The following is a 19,035-nucleotide window of genomic DNA, read 5'->3' on the forward strand; positions in this document are numbered from 1 at the left end:
TATGCGATGATGTTGGATCTTGGAATTGGAATCGATTGAAATTGGATATCCACCAAAAAAAATTGTCCTATGCATCTAAGTCATTGTGATCGGAATTACATATATAATTTTTGGCCTCGTGAAGGAGAAAGTATCGCTCTAGATTGGGGGAGGCTTAAGTCAATGTTATATTCATGCCCCAATCATGAGCTCTCAAGAGAGATTATTATCCAGAATTTTTATGCCCGGCTTTCTCATAATGATCGATCCATGCTCGATACTATTCTTGTGCTGGTTCTTTTAAAGAAGACTATTGAATTCCGGTGGGATCTTTTGGAAAGAATAAAATGCAACTCTGAAAATTAGGAACTCGACAAATTAAGGTAAAGAGTCAGGTATTAAGCTAAAGTATGATTGTGTTAAATCTTTTATGAATACCGATGCTTTTCAAAGGTTTAGCACTAAATATGGACTTGACTCTGAGATAGTAGCCTCCTTTTGTGAATCATTTGCTACACATGTTGATCTCCCTAAAGAGAAGTGGTTTAAATATCACCCACCTATTAAAGAAGAAATTAAAGAACCGGTACTAGCTAAATAAGAAATTATACTTTATAATGTTGATCCAATTGTTCCTACTGCTTATATTGAGAAACCACCTTTCCCTGTTAGGATAAAGGAACATGCTAAAGTTTCAACTGTTGTCAACAAAATCTCCATTAGAACACCTAAACCTTATGAACAAATCAAAGTAGAGCCTAGCGTTGCTATGGTTAAAGATCTCCTATAAGAAAATATAGATGGGCATGTTATTTACTTCTATAATGAAGCTACTAGAATTGCTAAACCTGATAAAGAAGATAAACATAGACACGGTGTTGGCATGCCTGTTGTCTCAATTAAAATAGGAGATCACTATTATCATGGTTTATGTGACATAAGTGCTAGCATAAGTGCCATCCCCTTTACCTTTTATCAATAAATTATGGATGACATAGCACCCACTAAAATAGAAGAAATAGATGCCACTATTAAACTTGCTAATAGAGATACCATAACTGTTGGGGAACACAGTATTTCAAAAAATTTCCTATGATCACACAAGATCTATCTAGAAGATGCATATCAATGAGACGGGGAGAGTGTGTCCACGTATCCTCGTAGACCGAAAGCGGAAGCGTTTAGTAATGCGGTTGATGTAGTCGAACGTCCTCACGATCCAACCGATCCTAGCACCAAACGTACGGCACCTCCGTGTTCAGCACATGTTCAGCACATTGACGTCCCTCGAGCTTTTGATCCAGTTGAGGATGAGGGAGAGTTCTGTCAGCACGATGGTGTGGCGATAGTGATGATGAAGTTACCGGTGCAGGGCTTCACCTAAGCACTACGATGATATTACCGAGGTGTTGAACTGTGGAGGGGGGCACCACACGCTAAGAGATTGTCTGTTGTGCCTTTGAGGTGCCCCCCTCCTCCGTATATAAAGGGGGAGGAGGAGGTGGCCGGCCAAGGGGGCGCGCCATGGGGGGAGTCCTACTTGGACTCCTAGTCCAAGTAGGATTCGCCCCCTCCTTCCTTCCACTAGAGAGGAAAAGGGGAAGGGAGAGAGAGGGAGAAGGAAAGAGGGGGGGCGCCTCCCTTCCCTAGAACAATTCAGTTCGGGCAAGGGAGGGCGCGCGCCTCCTCACGTGGCCTTCCTCCACTCCTCCAATATGGCCAAATAGGCCCAATACTTCCCCCCGGGAGGGGGGGGAGTTCCGGTAACCCCTCGGTACTCCGGTAAAATATCCGAATCACTCCGAACCATTTTGATGTCCAAATATAACCTTCCAATATATGAATCTTTACCTATCGACCATTTCGAGACTCCTCGTCATGTCCGTGATCTCATCTGGGACTCCGACAAACTTCGGTCATCAAATCTCATAACTCATAATACAAATCATCATCGAACGTTAAGCGTGCGGACCCTATGGGTTCAAGAACTATGTAGACATGACCGAGACACATATCCGGTTATTCAATAGTGGAACCTGCATGCTCATATTGGTTCCTACATATTCTACGAAGATCTTTATCAGTCAAAACACATAACAACATATGTCATTCCCTTTGTCATCGGTATGTTACTTCCCCGAGAATCGATCGTCGGTATCATCCTACCTAGTTCAATCTCGTTACCGGCAAGTCTCTTTACTCGTTCCGTAATACATCATCCCGCAACTAACTCATTATTCACATTGCTTGCAATGCTTATAGTGATGTGCATTACCAAGAGGGCCTAGAGATACCTCTCCGATACTCGGAGTGACAAATCCTAATCTCGATCTATACTAACCCAACAAACACCTTTTGAGACACCTGTAGAACATCTTTATAATTAGCCAGTTACGTTGTTACTTTGATAGCACACAAGGTGTTCCTCTGGTATTCAGGAGTTGCATAATCTCATAGTCAAAGGAATCTTATATCTTATATTTACTAATTGGAGGCACCATACCAGCCTCCACATTAATCCTTTCAAAACTATTTTATCATCCGTTTGATCTCCAAATTAGATATTCATGATGGCATTCCTCGATCTGGTGTGTCCAGCATGACTCTCCACCAATGGAGGCCTTATCTCAAGCCTATGGTGTCGCGTCCCCATGGCCTCTCCCATCGGTTCCCCTCTGGTCTCTCTTAGGTTACCATCCCCTCCAACTTTTTCTGTCCCAGATTCTGACATTTGTTTCCTCCCAGATTGAGATGATGGTTGCATGACATATTTCTCTACATAGTAGGTAAATTCTGTACCTCTACACAAATAATTTTTTTCTCATTCTTGCTACATTGGTCATTCAGACTTTAATCTAAAGTTACATGTATAGATGCTTGGATGGGGTGTGGAACTATTGGTGCAAATATTTATAAAATTTATATGCCAGTACTTCCTTCATGTTCCACCTTAGTCTAACCTCGCGTCTGATTATATTATCTGAAGTACGTAATTGCTGGCTTACTCCTATCAGCCATACCATCTATACTTTATCATGCAATAGACCAAGCCATCAACAAGACACACCTAGGTTATATACAGAAAGTACTTTCAGATTTTATTTAAGACAAACATACACCCATATTTAGTAAGAGTTTGTTTGATACTGTTGTGCATAACTGCTATTGATCATCGGAAAACATTCGCCCAAATGTTTGCTCGATGTGTCTGATGCACCATCTCCATCGCGGCACTAGCTCCACCATCTAGCATGATCTCTCTGGATCGGGCGGTAAACAATCCATCACGTGGGAAGGTGCCCTGTGCCACGTGTGCTAGAAAATTTTGTTTTACAAATACATGATACAACCAAATACTATTTTTTAGATTTTATAGGCCATCCATTAAATATAGAAGTATTCACATGTTGGATGGTCATGTGGACATTAACTTCTCCCTAAATATTAAATACTAAAACGTACTGGGCACTACTTCAATGATATTTTACTATGATTCCTTATGTAGAACCCTTCTCTGGATATAAGTTTTGTGTTACATACTGTAATATTTCCAGAGAAACATTTTGACATTCTTTATTATTCTTTAGGTATTTTATGGCTTTGTTTGGTCAAAACGTTCTTCTCCTGTTCCATTACATAATTTGATGAAATAGTATAGAGTGCATATTGTTGGCATACTTATCTTGCCTTCAGATCAAAATTTCTAAGCAAATGGAAATTTTGTGCCTTTTTGTAACTGGGAATGATGCATCCAGCTGAGAAATAAGAGTACTATATCCCCAGATGTAGCAAATAATGTTAGTTTTCAGTATGGCGTCCACATAATATGTTTTATGGTTTGTATGCAATGTTAACATACTTGTATTTGTATTGTATTCTGTTATACTTTGACTAGCTGTTGTAATAGCTGTTGTATCCTCTCCTACTTTCTAGGATCACTAACCACTCTCCCGTCATGGCCTGCGTGCCTTGCATAACAGGAGACTTGGGTTCTCTGATATATATGTAACCTGGAACCTGCTCCATATTTAGTGAATACAACAGCACAGTGAGAACCATCTCATCTATCTTAGTATCAGCTTCCATGGCTTTCGAGGACATCTTCGGCGACCTCTACTCTCCGGCTGCCTCCGCCGCCGCCGCCGCCGACTCTCCGTCCTCTCCTGCTGGTTCCTCTGCACCTTCCGCCCCACTCTTCCCGCCGCCACCTCTGCCCTTTCCACCATGGTCGTTCCTCCTGCCGATCCCTACCTCCTTAATTTCCATCTAGATCACATCTCCAACCACATCACCTTCAAACTTGATCCCTCTACCAACAACTACATCAAGTGGAGGACTTTCTTCAACTGCGTTCTCCAGCAACACCGTGTCCAAGATCTTGTTCTCCAGCCGCCTCCCGCCCAGCCGGATCCCACCTGGCTTGCCGTCGATCAACGGCTGATCCTCTGGATCCTTTTCACCCTGGCCGACTCCCTTCTTGAGCTCATCATGGGCGGCGCGACCGACGCCTACACCGCCTGGACCCGTATCCGGGACTACTTCCAAGCCAACCAAGGTGCCCAATACCTCCATCTCACTCGCTAGTTCTATAACCTCAAGCAGGGTTACCTCACATTCTCGGACTACGCCCGGTGCCTGAAGGCGCTCGCCGATGCCCTCGCGGACACCGGCCACCCCGTCAAGGACCACGACCTGACGATGCAGCACCTGCATGGCCTCGACGCCCGCTTCGACACCATCCGCACCATCCTCGGCGACACCGTTCCGCTGCCTCCCTTCACCGTCACGCGTTCCCGGCTCGACCTCGCGGAGTACAACCTCAATCTCCATGCGGCTGAGGCGGGGTCCGCGGCCCTCACCATCACCGGCGGTCCCAGCACCAACCCTGACGGCGGTGATCGTGGTGACCGTGGCGACCGCTCTGACCGCGGCGACCGTGCTCCTCCTCCTGGCCGCGGCATTGATGGCGCCCGTGGCAACAGTGGTGGCGATCGTGGCCGTGGCCGTGGTCACAATGGCGGTCGCGGTCGTGGCCGCTCGGACTCTGGCGGCCGTGGGTCCTCGTCTTACCCTCCGTTGCCGTGGACCGGCTACTTCGCTCCATTCGGCATGGCGTTACCGGCTCCCCGCCCTGGCTGGGTCCCTCCCAATGCTGCTGGTGTCCTTGGCCCGCGCCCGGGGGTTCATTCCCAGGCCTACCCGCTGATGTACTCTGGCGCACCCTCTCAGCAGCCGGGCCCTTCCACCTTCCCTCTTGGCGCTCCTGGCTGGGATCATGTCGCCCTTCTTCATCAAGCCTACAGCCAGCAGGGTCTGCCCAACACGGTGCGGACTGGATCCTCGACTCTGGCGCCGCCACACACGTCACGAGTAACGCAGGTAACCTCTCCTCGTTTCATTCTTTTCCAAAGCACAATTCTGCTAGCATCATCGTCGGCAATGGTGCTCGCTTGCCTGTTTCTGGCATTGGTTCCACTACTCTCCCTCCTACTAATCTCTCTCTCCTCGATGTTGTCGTTTGCCCTTCCATCGTTAAAGATTTCATATCTGTTCGTAAATTGTCCTGTGATAATAATGTTTCTGTTGAGTTTAACCCATCTTGTTTCTTCGTGAAGGCTCTTCCAACCAGGACGCCCATCATGACGTCCAGTATCCCAGGCCCTCTCTACCCATTCTACGGCAAGCACACTCCGGGCGGCACCGCGTTCTTCATCACTTCCGGCGATCTGTGGCACCAACGTCTTGGCCATCCTGGCAAGGCATCCTTAGCATCTATTTCTAAAGATTTTCTTCCCGATTGTAATAATGCTGCACGATCCCCTTGTATGGCTTGCCAACTCGGACGGCAGCCTCGTTTATCTTTTACTTCTTCCAATAATTGTACTTGTGCTCCATTTCAACTTATTCACTGTGATCTTTGGACCGCTCCTGTTATGAGTTTTTCGGGCTATCAATATTATCTTCTCATTCTTGACGACTTTTCCCACTACTCGTGGACATTTCCCTTACGGCATAAATCCGAGACTTCCCCTACTCTCCAGTGTTTCTTTACCTACATCCTCACCCAATTTCATACTCTCATTAAGTGCATGCAATGTGATAACGGCGGAGAATTCGTTAACACTTCTCTTCGCACTTTTTTCTCTAACCACGGTATCATCTACCGTCTCTCCTGCCCCCATACCTCTCCACAAAACGGGATGGCCGAGCGCATGATTCGAACCACCAACGACGTCCTTCGTACACTCCTCCTCCATGCTTCCCTCCCCCCACCCTTTTGGGTTGAGGATTTACACACCGCTACACATCTCCTTAATCGTCGTCCGTCCATCCGCACCATGCCCCACACGCCCTATTTTCTTCTTATTGGTGTTGAACCACGCTACGATCATCTACACGTTTTTGGGTGCCTCCGTTTTCCCAACCTATACGCCACCAGCCCTCACAAATTAGCCCCCCGTTCCACCCGTTGCGTTTTCCTAGGCTACCCCTGTTGGGATTCGTAGTAATTTCAAAAAATTTCCTACGCACACGCAAGATCATGTGATGCATAGCAACGAGAGGGGAGAGTGTTGTCTACGTACCCAACGCAGACCAACTGTGGAAGCGATGACACGACGTAGAGGAAGTAGTCGTACGTCTTCACGATCCAACCGATCAAGCACCGAAACTACGGCACCTCCGAGTTCGAGCACACGTTCAGCTCGATGACGATCCCCGGACTCCGATCCAGCAAAGTGTCGGGGAAGAGTTCCGTCAGCACGACGGCGTGGTGACGATCTTGATGTACTACAGCAGCAGGGCTTCGCCTAAACTCCGCTACAGTATTATCGAGGTATATGGTGGCTGGGGGCACTGCACACGGCTAAGGAATAGATCACGTGGATCAACTTATGTGTTCTAGGGTGCCTCTACCTCAGTATATAAAGGAGCCAAGGGGGGAGGGGGGCGCCGGCCAGGGAGAGAGGCGCAGGAGGAGTCCTACACCTTCCGGGAGTAGGACTCCCCCCCAATCCTATTCCAACTAGGATTCCCAAGGGGGAAAGAGAGAGAGGGGGGCCGGCCACCTTCTCCTAGTCCTAATAGGACTAGGGGAGGGGGAAGTGGCACAGCCACCTTGGGCTGCCCCTTTCTCCTTTCCACTAAGGCCCATGAAGGCCCATGTGGCTCCCGGGGGGTTCCGGTAACCTCCCGGTAACCCGGTAAAATCCCGATTTCACCCGGAACACTTCCGATGTCCAAACATAGGCTTCCAATATATCAATCTTTACGTCTCGACCATTTCGAGACTCCTCTTCATGTCTGTGGTCACATCCGGGACTCCGAACAACCTTCGGTACATCAAAATGCATAAACTCATAATGATACTGTCATCGTAACCTTAAGCGTGCGGACCCTATGGGTTCGAGAACAATGTAGACATGACCGAGACACGTCTCCGGTCAATAACCAATAGAGGGACCTGGATGCCCATATTGGCTCCTACATATTCTACGAAGATCTTTATCGGTCAGACCGCATAACAACATACGTTGTTCCCTTTGTCATCGGTATGTTACTTGCCCGAGATTCGATCGTCGGTATCTAATACCTAGTTCAATCTCGTTACCGGCAAGTCCCTTTACTCGTTCCGTAATACATCATCTCACAACTAACATATTAGTTATAATGCTTGCAAGGCTTATGTGATGTGTATTACCGAGAGGGCCTAGAGATACCTCTCCGACAATCGGAGTGACAAATCCTAATCTCGAAATACGCCAACCCAACATCTACCTTTGGAGACACCTGTAATGCTCCTTTATAATCACCCAGTTACGTTGTGACATTTGGTAGCACCCAAAGTGTTCCTCCGGTAAACGGGAGTTGCATAATCTCATAGTCATAGGAACATGTATAAGTCCTGAAGAAAGCAATAGCAACATACTAAACGATCGGGTGCTAAGCTAATGGAATGGGTCATGTCAATCAGATCATTCAACTAATGATGTGACCTCGTTAATCAAATAACAACTCATTGTTCATGGTTAGGAAACATAACCATCTTTGATTAACGAGCTAGTCAAGTAGAGGCATACTAGTGACACTTTGTTTGTCTATGTATTCACACATGTATTATGTTTCCGGTTAATACAATTCTAGCATGAATAATAAACATTTATCATGATTGTAAGGAAATAAATAATAACTTTATTATTGCCTCTAGGGCATATTTCCTTCAGTCTCCCACTTGCACTAGAGTCAATAATCTAGATTATACTGTAATGATTCTAACACCCATGGAGCTTTGGTGCTGATCATGTTTTGCTCGTGGAAGAGGCTTAGTCAACGGGTCTGCAACATTCAGATCCGTATGTATCTTGCAAATCTCTATGTCTCCCACCTGGACTAGATCCCGGATGGAGTTGAAGCGTCTCTTGATGTGTTTGGTCCTTTTGTGAAATCTGGATTCCTTTGCCAAGGCAATTGCACCAGTATTGTCACAAAAGATTTTCATTGGACCCGATGCATTAGGTATGACACCTAGATCGGATATGAACTCCTTCATCCAGACTCCTTTGTTTGCTGCTTCCGAAGCAGCTATGTACTCCGCTTCACATGTAGATCCCGCTACGACGCTTTGTTTAGAACTGCACCAACTGACAGCTGCACCGTTTAATGTAAACATGTATCCGGTTTGCGATTTAGAATCGTCCGGATCAGTGTCAAAGCTTGCATCAACGTAACCTTTTACGGTGAGCTCTTTGTCACCTCCATATACGAGAAACATATCCTTAGTCCTTTTCAGGTATTTCAGGATGTTCTTGACCGCTGTCCAGTGATCCACTCCTGGATTACTTTGGTACCTCCCTGCTAAACTTATAGCAAGGCACACATCAGGTCTGGTACACAGCATTGCATACATGATAGATCCTATGGCTGATGCATAGGGAACATCTTTCATATTCTCTCTACCTTCTGCAGTGGTCGGGCATTGAGTCTTACTCAACTTCACACCTTGTAACACAGGCAAGAACCCTTTCTTTGTTTGATCCATTTTGAACTTCTTCAAAATTTTGTCAAGGTATGTGCTTTGTGAAAGTCCAATTAAGCGTCTTGATCTATCTCTATAGATCTTAATGCCTAATATGTAAGCAGCTTCACCGTGGTCTTTCATTGAAAAACATTTATTCAAGTATCCCTTTATGCTATCCAGAAATTCTATATCATTTCCAATTAGCAATATGTCATCCACATATAATATCAGAAATGCTACAGAGCTCCCACTCACTTTCTTGTAAATACAGGCTTCTCCGAAAGTCTGTATAAAACCAAATGCTTTGATCACACTATCAAAACGTTTATTCCAACTCCGAGAGGCTTGCACCAGTCCATAAATGGATCGCTGGAGCTTGCACACTTTGTTAGCTCCCTTTGGATCGACAAAACCTTCCGGTTGCATCATATACAACTCTTCTTCCAGAAATCCATTCAGGAATGCAGTTTTGACATCCATCTGCGAAATTTCATAATCATAAAATGCGGCAATCGCTAACATGATTCGGACGGACTTAAGCATCGCTACGGATGAGAAGGTCTCATCGTAGTCAATCCCTTGAACTTGCCAAAAACCTTTTGCGACAAGTCGAGCTTTGTAGACAGTAACATTACCATCAGCGTCAGTCTTCTTATTAAAGATCCATTTATTTTCAATTGCTTGCCGATCATCGGGCAAGTGAACCAAAGTCCATACTTTGTTCTCATACATGGATCCCATCTCAGATTTCATGGCTTCAAGCCACTTTGTGGAATCTGGGCTCACCATCGCTTCTTCATAGTTCGTAGGTTCATCATGATCTAGTATCATGATTTCCAGAACAGGATTACCGTACCACTCTGGTGCGGATCTTACTCTGGTTGATCTATGAGGTTCAGTAGTATCTTGATCTGAAGTTTCATGATCATTATCATTGGCTTCCTCACTAACTGGTGTAGGTGTCACTGAAACAGTTTTCTGTGATGAACTACTTTCCAGTAAGGGAGTAGGTACAGTTACCTCGTCAAGTTCTACTTTCCTCCCACTCACTTCTTTCGAGAGAAACTCCTTCTCTAGAAAGAATCCATTCTTGGTAACGAATGTTTTGCCTTCGGATCTGTGATAGAAGGTGTACCCAACAGTTTCCTTTGGGTATCCTATGAAGACACATTTCTTCGATTTGGGTTCGAGCTTATCAGGTTGAAGCTTTTTCACATAAGCATCGCAGCCCCAAACTTTAAGAAACGACAACTTTGGTTTCTTGCCAAACCACAGTTCATAAGGCGTCGTCTCAACGGATTTTGATGGTGCCCTATTTAACGTGAATGCGGCCGTCTCTAGAGCATAACCCCAAAACGATAGCGGTAAATCAGTAAGAGACATCATAGATCGCACCATATCCAGTAAAGTACGATTACGACGTTCGGACACACCATTATGCTGTGGTGTTCCGGGTGGCGTGAGTTGCGAAACTATTCCACAGTTTTTCAAATGTACACCAAACTCATAACTCAAATATTCTCCTCCACGATCAGATCGTAGAAACTTTATTTTCTTGTTACGATGATTTTCAACTTCAGTCTGAAATTCTTTGAACTTTTCAAATGTTTCAGACTTATGTTTCATTAAGTAGATATACCCATATCTGCTTAAATCATCTGTGAAGGTGAGAAAATAACGATATCCGCCAGGAGCCTCAATATTCATCGGACCACATACATCGGTATGTACGATTTCCAACAAATCTATTGCTCTCTCCATAGTACCGGAGAACGGTGTTTTAGTCATCTTGCCCATGAGGCACGGTTCGCAAGTACCAAGTGATTCATAATCAAGTGGTTCCAAAAGTCCATCAGTATGGAGTTTCTTCATGCTCTTTATACCGATATGACCTAAACGACAGTGCCACAAATAAGTTGCACTTTTATTATCAACTCTGCATCTTTTGGCTTCAACATTATGAATATGTGTATTACTACTATCGAGATTCAATAAGAACAGACCACTCTTCAAGGGTGCATGACCATAAAAGATATTACTCATATAAATAGAACAACCATTATTCTCTGATTTAAATGAATAACCATCTCGCATTAAACAAGATCCAGATATAATGTTCATGCTCAACGCTGGCACCAAATAACAATTATTTAGGTCTAATATTAATCCCGAAGGTAGATGTAGAGGTAGCGTGCCGACCGCGATCACATCAACTTTGGAACCGTTTCCCACGCGCATCGTCACCTCGTCCTTTGCCAGTGCCCGCTTATTCCGTAGTCCCTGTTTCGAGTTGCAAATATTAGCAACAAAACCAGTATCAAATACCCAGGTGCTACTGCGAGCTCTAGTAAGGTACACATCAATAACTTGTATATCACATATACCTTTGTTCACCTTGCCATCCTTCTTATCCGCCAAATACTTGGGGCAGTTCCGCTTCCAGTGACCAGTCTGCTTGCAGTAGAAGCACTCAGTTTCAGGCTTAGGTCCAGACTTGGGTTTCTTCTCCTGAGCAGCAACTTGCTTGCCATTCTTCTTGAAGTTCCCCTTCTTCTTCCCTTTGCCCTTTTTCTTGAAACTAGTGGTTTTGTTAACCATCAACACTTGATGCTCCTTTTTGATTTCTACCTCCGCAGCTTTCAGCATTGCGAAGAGCTCGGGAATAGTCTTGTTCATCCCTTGCATATTATAGTTCATCACGAAGCTCTTGTAGCTTGGTGGCAGTGATTGGAGAATTCTGTCAATGACGCAATCATCCGGAAGATTAACTCCCAATTGAATCAAGTGATTATTATACCCAGACATTTTGAGTATATGCTCACTGACAGAACTGTTCTCCTCCATCTTGCAGCTATAGAACTTATTGGAGACTTCATATCTCTCAATTCGGGCATTTGCTCCATGACGTTCAAAACATTGTTGAAGTCCCGATTCTAAGCCGTAAAGCATGGCACACTGAACTATCAAGTAGTCATCAGTTTTGCTCTGCCAGACATTCATAACATCTGGTGTTGCTCCAGCAGCAGGCCTGGCACCCAGCGGTGCTTCCAGGACGTAATTCTTCTGTGCAGCAATGAGGATAATCCTCAAGTTACGGACCCAGTCCGTGTAATTGCTACCATCATCTTTCAACTTTGCTTTCTTAAGGAACGCATTAAAATTCAATGGAACAACAGCACGAGCCATCTATCTACAATCAACATAAACAAGCAAGATACTATCAGGTACTAAGTTCATGATAAATTTAAGTTCAATTAATCATATTACTTAAGAACTCCCACTTAGATAGACATCCCTCTAATCTTCTAAGTGATTACGTGATCCAAATCAACTAAACCATAACCGATCATCACGTGAGATGGAGTAGCTTTCAATGGTGAACATCGTTTATGTTGATCAAATCTACTATATGATTCACGCTCGACCTTTCGGTCTCCGTGTTCCGAGGCCATATCTGCATATGCTAGGCTCGTCAAGTTTAACCTGAGTATTCTGCGTGTGCAAAACTGGCTTGCACCCGTTGTAGATGGATGTAGAGCTTATCACACCCGATCATCACGTGGTGTCTGGGCACGACGAACTTTGGCAACGGTGCATACTCAGGGAGAACACTTCTTGATAATTTAGTGAGAGATCATCTTATAATGCTACCGTCAATCAAAGCAAGATAAGATGCATAAAAGGATAAACATCACATGCAATCAATATAAGTGATATGATATGGCCATCATCATCTTGTGCTTGTGATCTCCATCTCCGAAGCACCGTCATGATCACCATCGTCACCGGCGCGACACCTTGATCTCCATCGTAGCATCATTGTCGTCTCGCCAATCTTATGATTCCACGACTATCACTACCGTTTAGTAATAAAGTAAAGCATTACATCGCGATTGCATTGCATACAATAAAGCGACAACCATATGGCTCCTGCCAGTTGCCGATAACTCGGTTACAAAACATGATCATCTCATACAATAAAATTCAGCATCATGCCTTGACCATATCACATCACAACATGCCCTGCAAAAACAAGTTAGACGTCCTCTACTTTGTTGTTGCATGTTTTACGTGGCTGCTACGGGCTTAAGTAAGAACCAATCTCACCTACGCATCAAAACCACAACGATAGTTTGTCAAATAGACTCCGTTTTAACCTTCGCAAGGACCGGGCGTAGCCATACTTGGTTCAACTAAAGTTGGAGAGACAGTCGCCCGCAAGCCATCTCTGTGCAAAGCACGTCGAGGGAACCGGTCTCGCGTAAGCGTACGCGTAAGGTTGGTCCGGGTCATCTCGTCCAACAATACCGCCGAACCAAAGTATGACATGCTGGTAGGCAGTATGACTTGTATCGTCCACAACTCACTTGTGTTCTACTCGTGCATATAACATCAACATAAATAACCTAGGCTCGGATGCCACTGTTGGGATTCGTAGTAATTTCAAAAAATTTCCTACGCACACGCAAGATCATGTGATGCATAGCAACGAGAGGGGAGAGTGTTGTCTACGTACCCAACGCAGACCGACTGCGGAAGCGATGACACGACGTAGAGGAAGTAGTCGTACGTCTTCACGATCCAACCGATCAAGCACCGAAACTATGGCACCTCCGAGTTCGAGCACACGTTCAGCTCGATGACGATCCCCGGACTCCGATCCAGCAAAGTGTCGGGGAAGAGTTTCGTCAGCACGACGGCGTGGTGACGATCTTGATGTACTACAGCAGCAGGGCTTCGCCTAAACTCCGCTACAGTATTATCGAGGTATATGGTGGCAGGGGGCACCACACACGGCCAAGGAATAGATCACGTGGATCAACTTGTGTGTTCTAGGGTGCCTCTACCTCAGTATATAAAGGAGCCAAGGGGGGAGGGGGGTGCCGGCCAGGGAGAGAGGCGCAGGAGGAGTCCTACTCCTTCCGGGAGTAGGACTCCCCCCCCCAATCCTATTCCAACTAGGATTCCCAAGGGGGGAAAGAGAGAGAGGGGGGCCGGCCACCTTCTCCTAGTCCTAATAGGACTAGGGGAGGGGGAAGTGGCGCAGCCACCTTGGGATGCCCCTTTCTCCTTTCCACTAGGGCCCATGAAGGCCCATGTGGCTCCCGGGGGGTTCCGGTAACCTCCCGGTAACCCGGTAAAATCCCGATTTCACCCGGAACACTTCCGATGTCCAAACATAGGCTTCCAATATATCAATCTTTACATCTCGACCATTTCGAGACTCCTCGTCATGTCCGTGATCACATCCGGGACTCCGAACAACCTTAGGTACATCAAAATGCATAAACTCATAATGAAACTGTCATCGTAACCTTAAGCGTGCGGACCCTACGGGTTCGAGAACAATGTAGACATGACCGAGACACATCTCCGGTCAATAACCAATAGCGGGACCTGGATGCCCATATTGGCTCCTACATATTCTACGAAGATCTTTATCGGTCAGACCGCATAACAACATACGTTGTTCCCTTTGTCATCGGTATGTTACTTGCCCGAGATTCGATCGTCGGTATCCAATACCTAGTTCAATCTCGTTACCGGCAAGTCTCTTTACTCGTTCCGTAGTACATCATCTCACAACTAACATATTAGTTATAATGCTTGCAAGGCTTATGTGATGTGTATTACCGAGAGGGCCCAGAGATACCTCTCCGACAATCGGAGTGACAAATCCTAATCTCGAAATACGCCAACCCAACATCTACCTTTGGAGACACCTGTAATGCTCCTTTATAATCACCCAGTTACGTTGTGACGTTTGGTAGCACCCAAAGTGTTCCTCCGGTAAACGGGAGTTGCATAATCTCATAGTCATAGGAACATGTATAAGTCATGAAGAAAGCAATAGCAACATACTAAACGATCGGGTGCTAAGCTAATGGAATGGGTCATGTCAATCAGATCATTCAACTAATGATGTGACCTCGTTAATCAAATAACAACTCATTGTTCATGGTTAGGAAACATAACCATCTTTGATTAACGAGCTAGTCAAGTAGAGGCATACTAGTGACACTTTGTTTGTCTATGTATTCACACATGTATTATGTTTCCGGTTAATACAATTCTAGCATGAATAATAAACATTTATCATGATTGTAAGGAAATAAATAATATCTTTATTATTGCCTCTAGGGCATATTTCCTTCAACCCCTTGGAGAACAAAGGCTATCGCTGCTTCGATCTCACTTCCTGTCGCGTTATTATTTCTCGGCATGTTATCTTTGATGAAGCAACCTTTCCATACACGCCTCCTTCCCAGACTTCCACACCCACACCTGCCGCAGATAATCCCGTCCGTGATCCCCTGGCCATGCAAGATATCTGCCCCGGGATCCTCTCCCCACTTCCTTCCGTTGCCAGCGGTCCCACGCAATCCACCCCACCCACCGCTCCACCCAATCCCGCTTCTCCTGCGCCCCGCGGCTCCCCCACTGAGCCGACCGCATCTGACAACCCACCCAGCCCGCGTCCCGGGGCACCTTCCCATTCTCCCCATGTGCATTCTCATGCACCGCCTGCGCCCGATTCCCTCGTATCGCCCCCCGATATCTCCCTCGGATCTGCTGCTGATTCTGCCTCCACCTCGCCTTCTTCCTCTGCTCTAGACCCCACCATATCAACATCACCTTCTGAGCCGTCCACGCCCAGTCCGCCACGTCATCCTGTAGTCGCCGTCCCACCTCCTGTTAATTCACATAAAATGATGACCCGAGCCAAACGTGGTTTCACTCAACCACGTCGCCTATTCTCCCTTACCGCCTCCCAAACTATCTCACCCCTTCCTTCTTCCTATAAAACAGCCTTAAAGGATCACCATTGGTACGATGCTATGCTTGTTGAATATACTGCTTTGCTAAAGAATGATACATGGAGTTTGGTTCCTCGTCCTGCAGGTGTCAATGTGGTTACTGGGAAATGGATCTTCCGCCACAAATTCAATCCGGATGGCTCCCTCTCCTGGTACAAGGCGCGTTGGGTTCTTCGTGGGTTCACGCAGCAGGAGGGCATTGACTACACGGAGACTTTTAGTCCGGTTGTTAAACCGGCCACGGTGCGCGTCATCCTCAGCATTGCCACCGCCTCCTCATGGCTGATCCACCAACTCAACGTCAAAAACTCCTTTCTTCATGGTGATCTTGGCGAGACTGTCTATTGCCACCAACCGGCGGGGTTCCTTGACTCCTCTTGGCCTAATCATGTATGTCTTCTTAAGAAGTCTTTATATGGCTTGAAACAGGCTCCTCGCACTTGGTTTCTGCATTTCCGCTCCTATCTTCTCTCATTGGGTTTACTTCCTCCAAGTGCGACCCCTCTTTATTCATCCTTCACCATGGCTCTTCCGTTGCATATCTACTTCTTTATGTCGATGACATCATACTCACCGCCAACACCGTCACCACCCTCAACTCTGTCATTGCGTCCCTCAAGACGGAGTTTTCCATGTCCGACCTCGGTGACATACACCACTTCCTTGGTGTCAATGTAACCCGCAACACATCCGGTCTGTTCCTCTCTCAACAGCAATACGTCCTTGAAATCTTGGACCGCGCCCACATGCTCAATTGTAAACCCATCTCCACTCCCATAGACACAAAGGCCAAACTCTCTATCCATGATGGTGATTCCCTAGCTAACCCGACCCTCTACCGCAGCCTAGCTGGTGCCCTCCAATATCTTACATTAACACGGCCTAATATCTCCTATGCCGTGCAACATGCGTGTCTCTTCATGCATGCCCCTCGCACCACCCACTTTCAGCTCCTCAAACGCATCCTACGCTATCTACAGGGCACTTATCACTTTGGTCTCTAGCTCTACACATCACCATCTCATGAGCTTATTGCCTATTCCGATGCTAATTGGGCCGGCTGCCCCGATACCCGGAAATCAACCTCTGGCTTTTGTGTTTTCCTTGGCTTTAATTTGGCCTCCTGGTCTTCTAAGCGGCAACCTACGGTTTCACGCTCTAGTGTGGAGGCAGAATACCGTGCGGTAGCAAATTGTGTTGTGGAAACTACATGGCTGCGTCAACTCCTTCACGAGCTCCGTCGCCCTCCATCTCGCACCACCGTGGTGTACTGCGACAACATCAGTGCGACGTATCTCTCCTCGAACCCTGTTCAGCACCAGTGGACCAAGCATGTGGAGATTGACCTGCATTTCGTGCGGGACCGTGTTGCCTTGGGCGAGGCCAGAGTTCTTCACGTTCCCTCCGGTTCCCAATATGCAGATATCTTCACCGAGGGCCTCCCATCAGCGATCTTCACCGATTTTCGAGCCAGTCTGAACATCCACCCCAGCGGCGTTCCGACTGCGGGGGAGTGTTAACATACTTGTATTTGTACTGTATTCTGTTATACTTTGACTAGCTGTTGTAATAGCTGTTGTATCCTCTCCTAATTTCTAGGATCACTAACCACTCTCCTGTCATGGACTGCGTGCCTTGCATAACAGGAGACTTGGGTTCTCTGATATATATGTAACCTGTAACCTGCTCCATATTCAGTGAATACAACAGCACAGTGAGAACCATCTCGTCCATCTTGCAATTCCATACGAGTCCGTACAATATTGTTTGGCCTCCACCCATCCTTTAGTTGTTTTCATCTGCAGTAAATTGGTGAAAGAAATGAGTGCCATCATTTAGTATACCATGTAGTATAATTTCCACATGCCATATTCAAGACTTTTCTGTCATATACGAGGTGATTACGAAAACTGTGATTATTGCAGTTCACAATAGGTATATTACAACTTTGATGCTCTGTATAGGAATATCAGATATCTGCATAATTTTTTTGCTGAGATGTATATTCATCTCAATACCATTTTTTGTTTAGCATGCCGGAGATGCCAAGTTCATGTTTTGGTGTTATACAACTGTACAACATTGGTAACCAACAATGAGATTAGTTGTACAGACCCCAAGAGTGAAGAGATATGACTCCTGTAAGAGATCACAGTTGCTTTGGCGGATAATATAAGATGGTTGCTGAGATGTCATATAGATTGTTGCCTAACAAATCACATTGTGTTTCAGTCGATACACGTATTATCATCCATTATAAAATGGCCACTATCGTCCTGCTGATAATAGTGGTGTGAAGCTGATTATATATATGTCGGTTACAATATGTAGTTACACATTTTTTGTTGAGTCCATCACCATATTTGCTCTCTTCTTCAACTTTTCTTACAGCAGGCATAATATATAAGACATACTAGACACAAGTTTAGTGTGAGTTATATATACATTGTTTTGTTACTAGGTGTATCTAGGCATCCTGTTTCTTATTACGATCCTATACTTTTTGAGGGAAAAAATTGGTAGCCACGCATGATGTTTTACCTGTCATATATGCTTTATTCTCTGCGACTTTACTACCAGACTTTACTAAAAGGACTACAATTTATGTTGTTCTATAAATGATTTATTCATTATTAAAAATAAGCTAATAGTGATTTTTGTTCTGTTCTTTAGATCTCAAATCGTTTTGTTTGTTCAGAATGAAAATTAAAGTTATATTCAGCAATTGATAATTGGTTGAAATTTTCAAATCTCAAACAACTTTGTCTCCGTTAAGGAAAACTCCATTTGCTGCCGATGACAAAACTGGTAACAAATTGATTTACTTGATGACTTTTTTAAGATTGTAGACCACTTTGTCTGCTGCAAGGAAAAACAAAGTTTGCCATTGAGGACAAAACTGACAACAGATTCATTTACTTGGTGGGAAGAAATCGAATATTGCAGCAGCTTACATGTAATACGAAGTACGTGGTGATCAGCATAACTCTTATATTGCCTGGATAGATGTTGCTATAAGAATTGAACAGATGTAAAACAATTGATGGGAAGGTAGCACGTCAATTGCCAATCATATTTTTTTATCTGGCCTGGATGGATGTTCATTATAAAAAAATCAAATGTTCTACTTTAAGTTCTTATAACATAGATTAAGTTCTGTGATGTAGTCCTTTCCATATGATAAAGTATATCATGTTATACAGTTTCAATAAATACTACTAA

General features: G+C 45.2%; 1 pseudogene; it reads left to right on the top strand.

Moving 5' to 3' along the window:
• The first annotated feature begins 4,063 nt into the window (after positions 1-4,063).
• On the top strand, positions 4,064-18,523 carry LOC147990079 (uncharacterized; annotated as a pseudogene).
• The last annotated feature ends 512 nt before the right edge of the window (positions 18,524-19,035 follow it).

This window comes from Triticum urartu, chromosome 1A (assembly GCF_056163025.1).
Source record: "Triticum urartu cultivar PI428250 chromosome 1A, HENAU_Tu73, whole genome shotgun sequence".
Taxonomy (NCBI): Eukaryota; Viridiplantae; Streptophyta; class Magnoliopsida; order Poales; family Poaceae; genus Triticum; species Triticum urartu.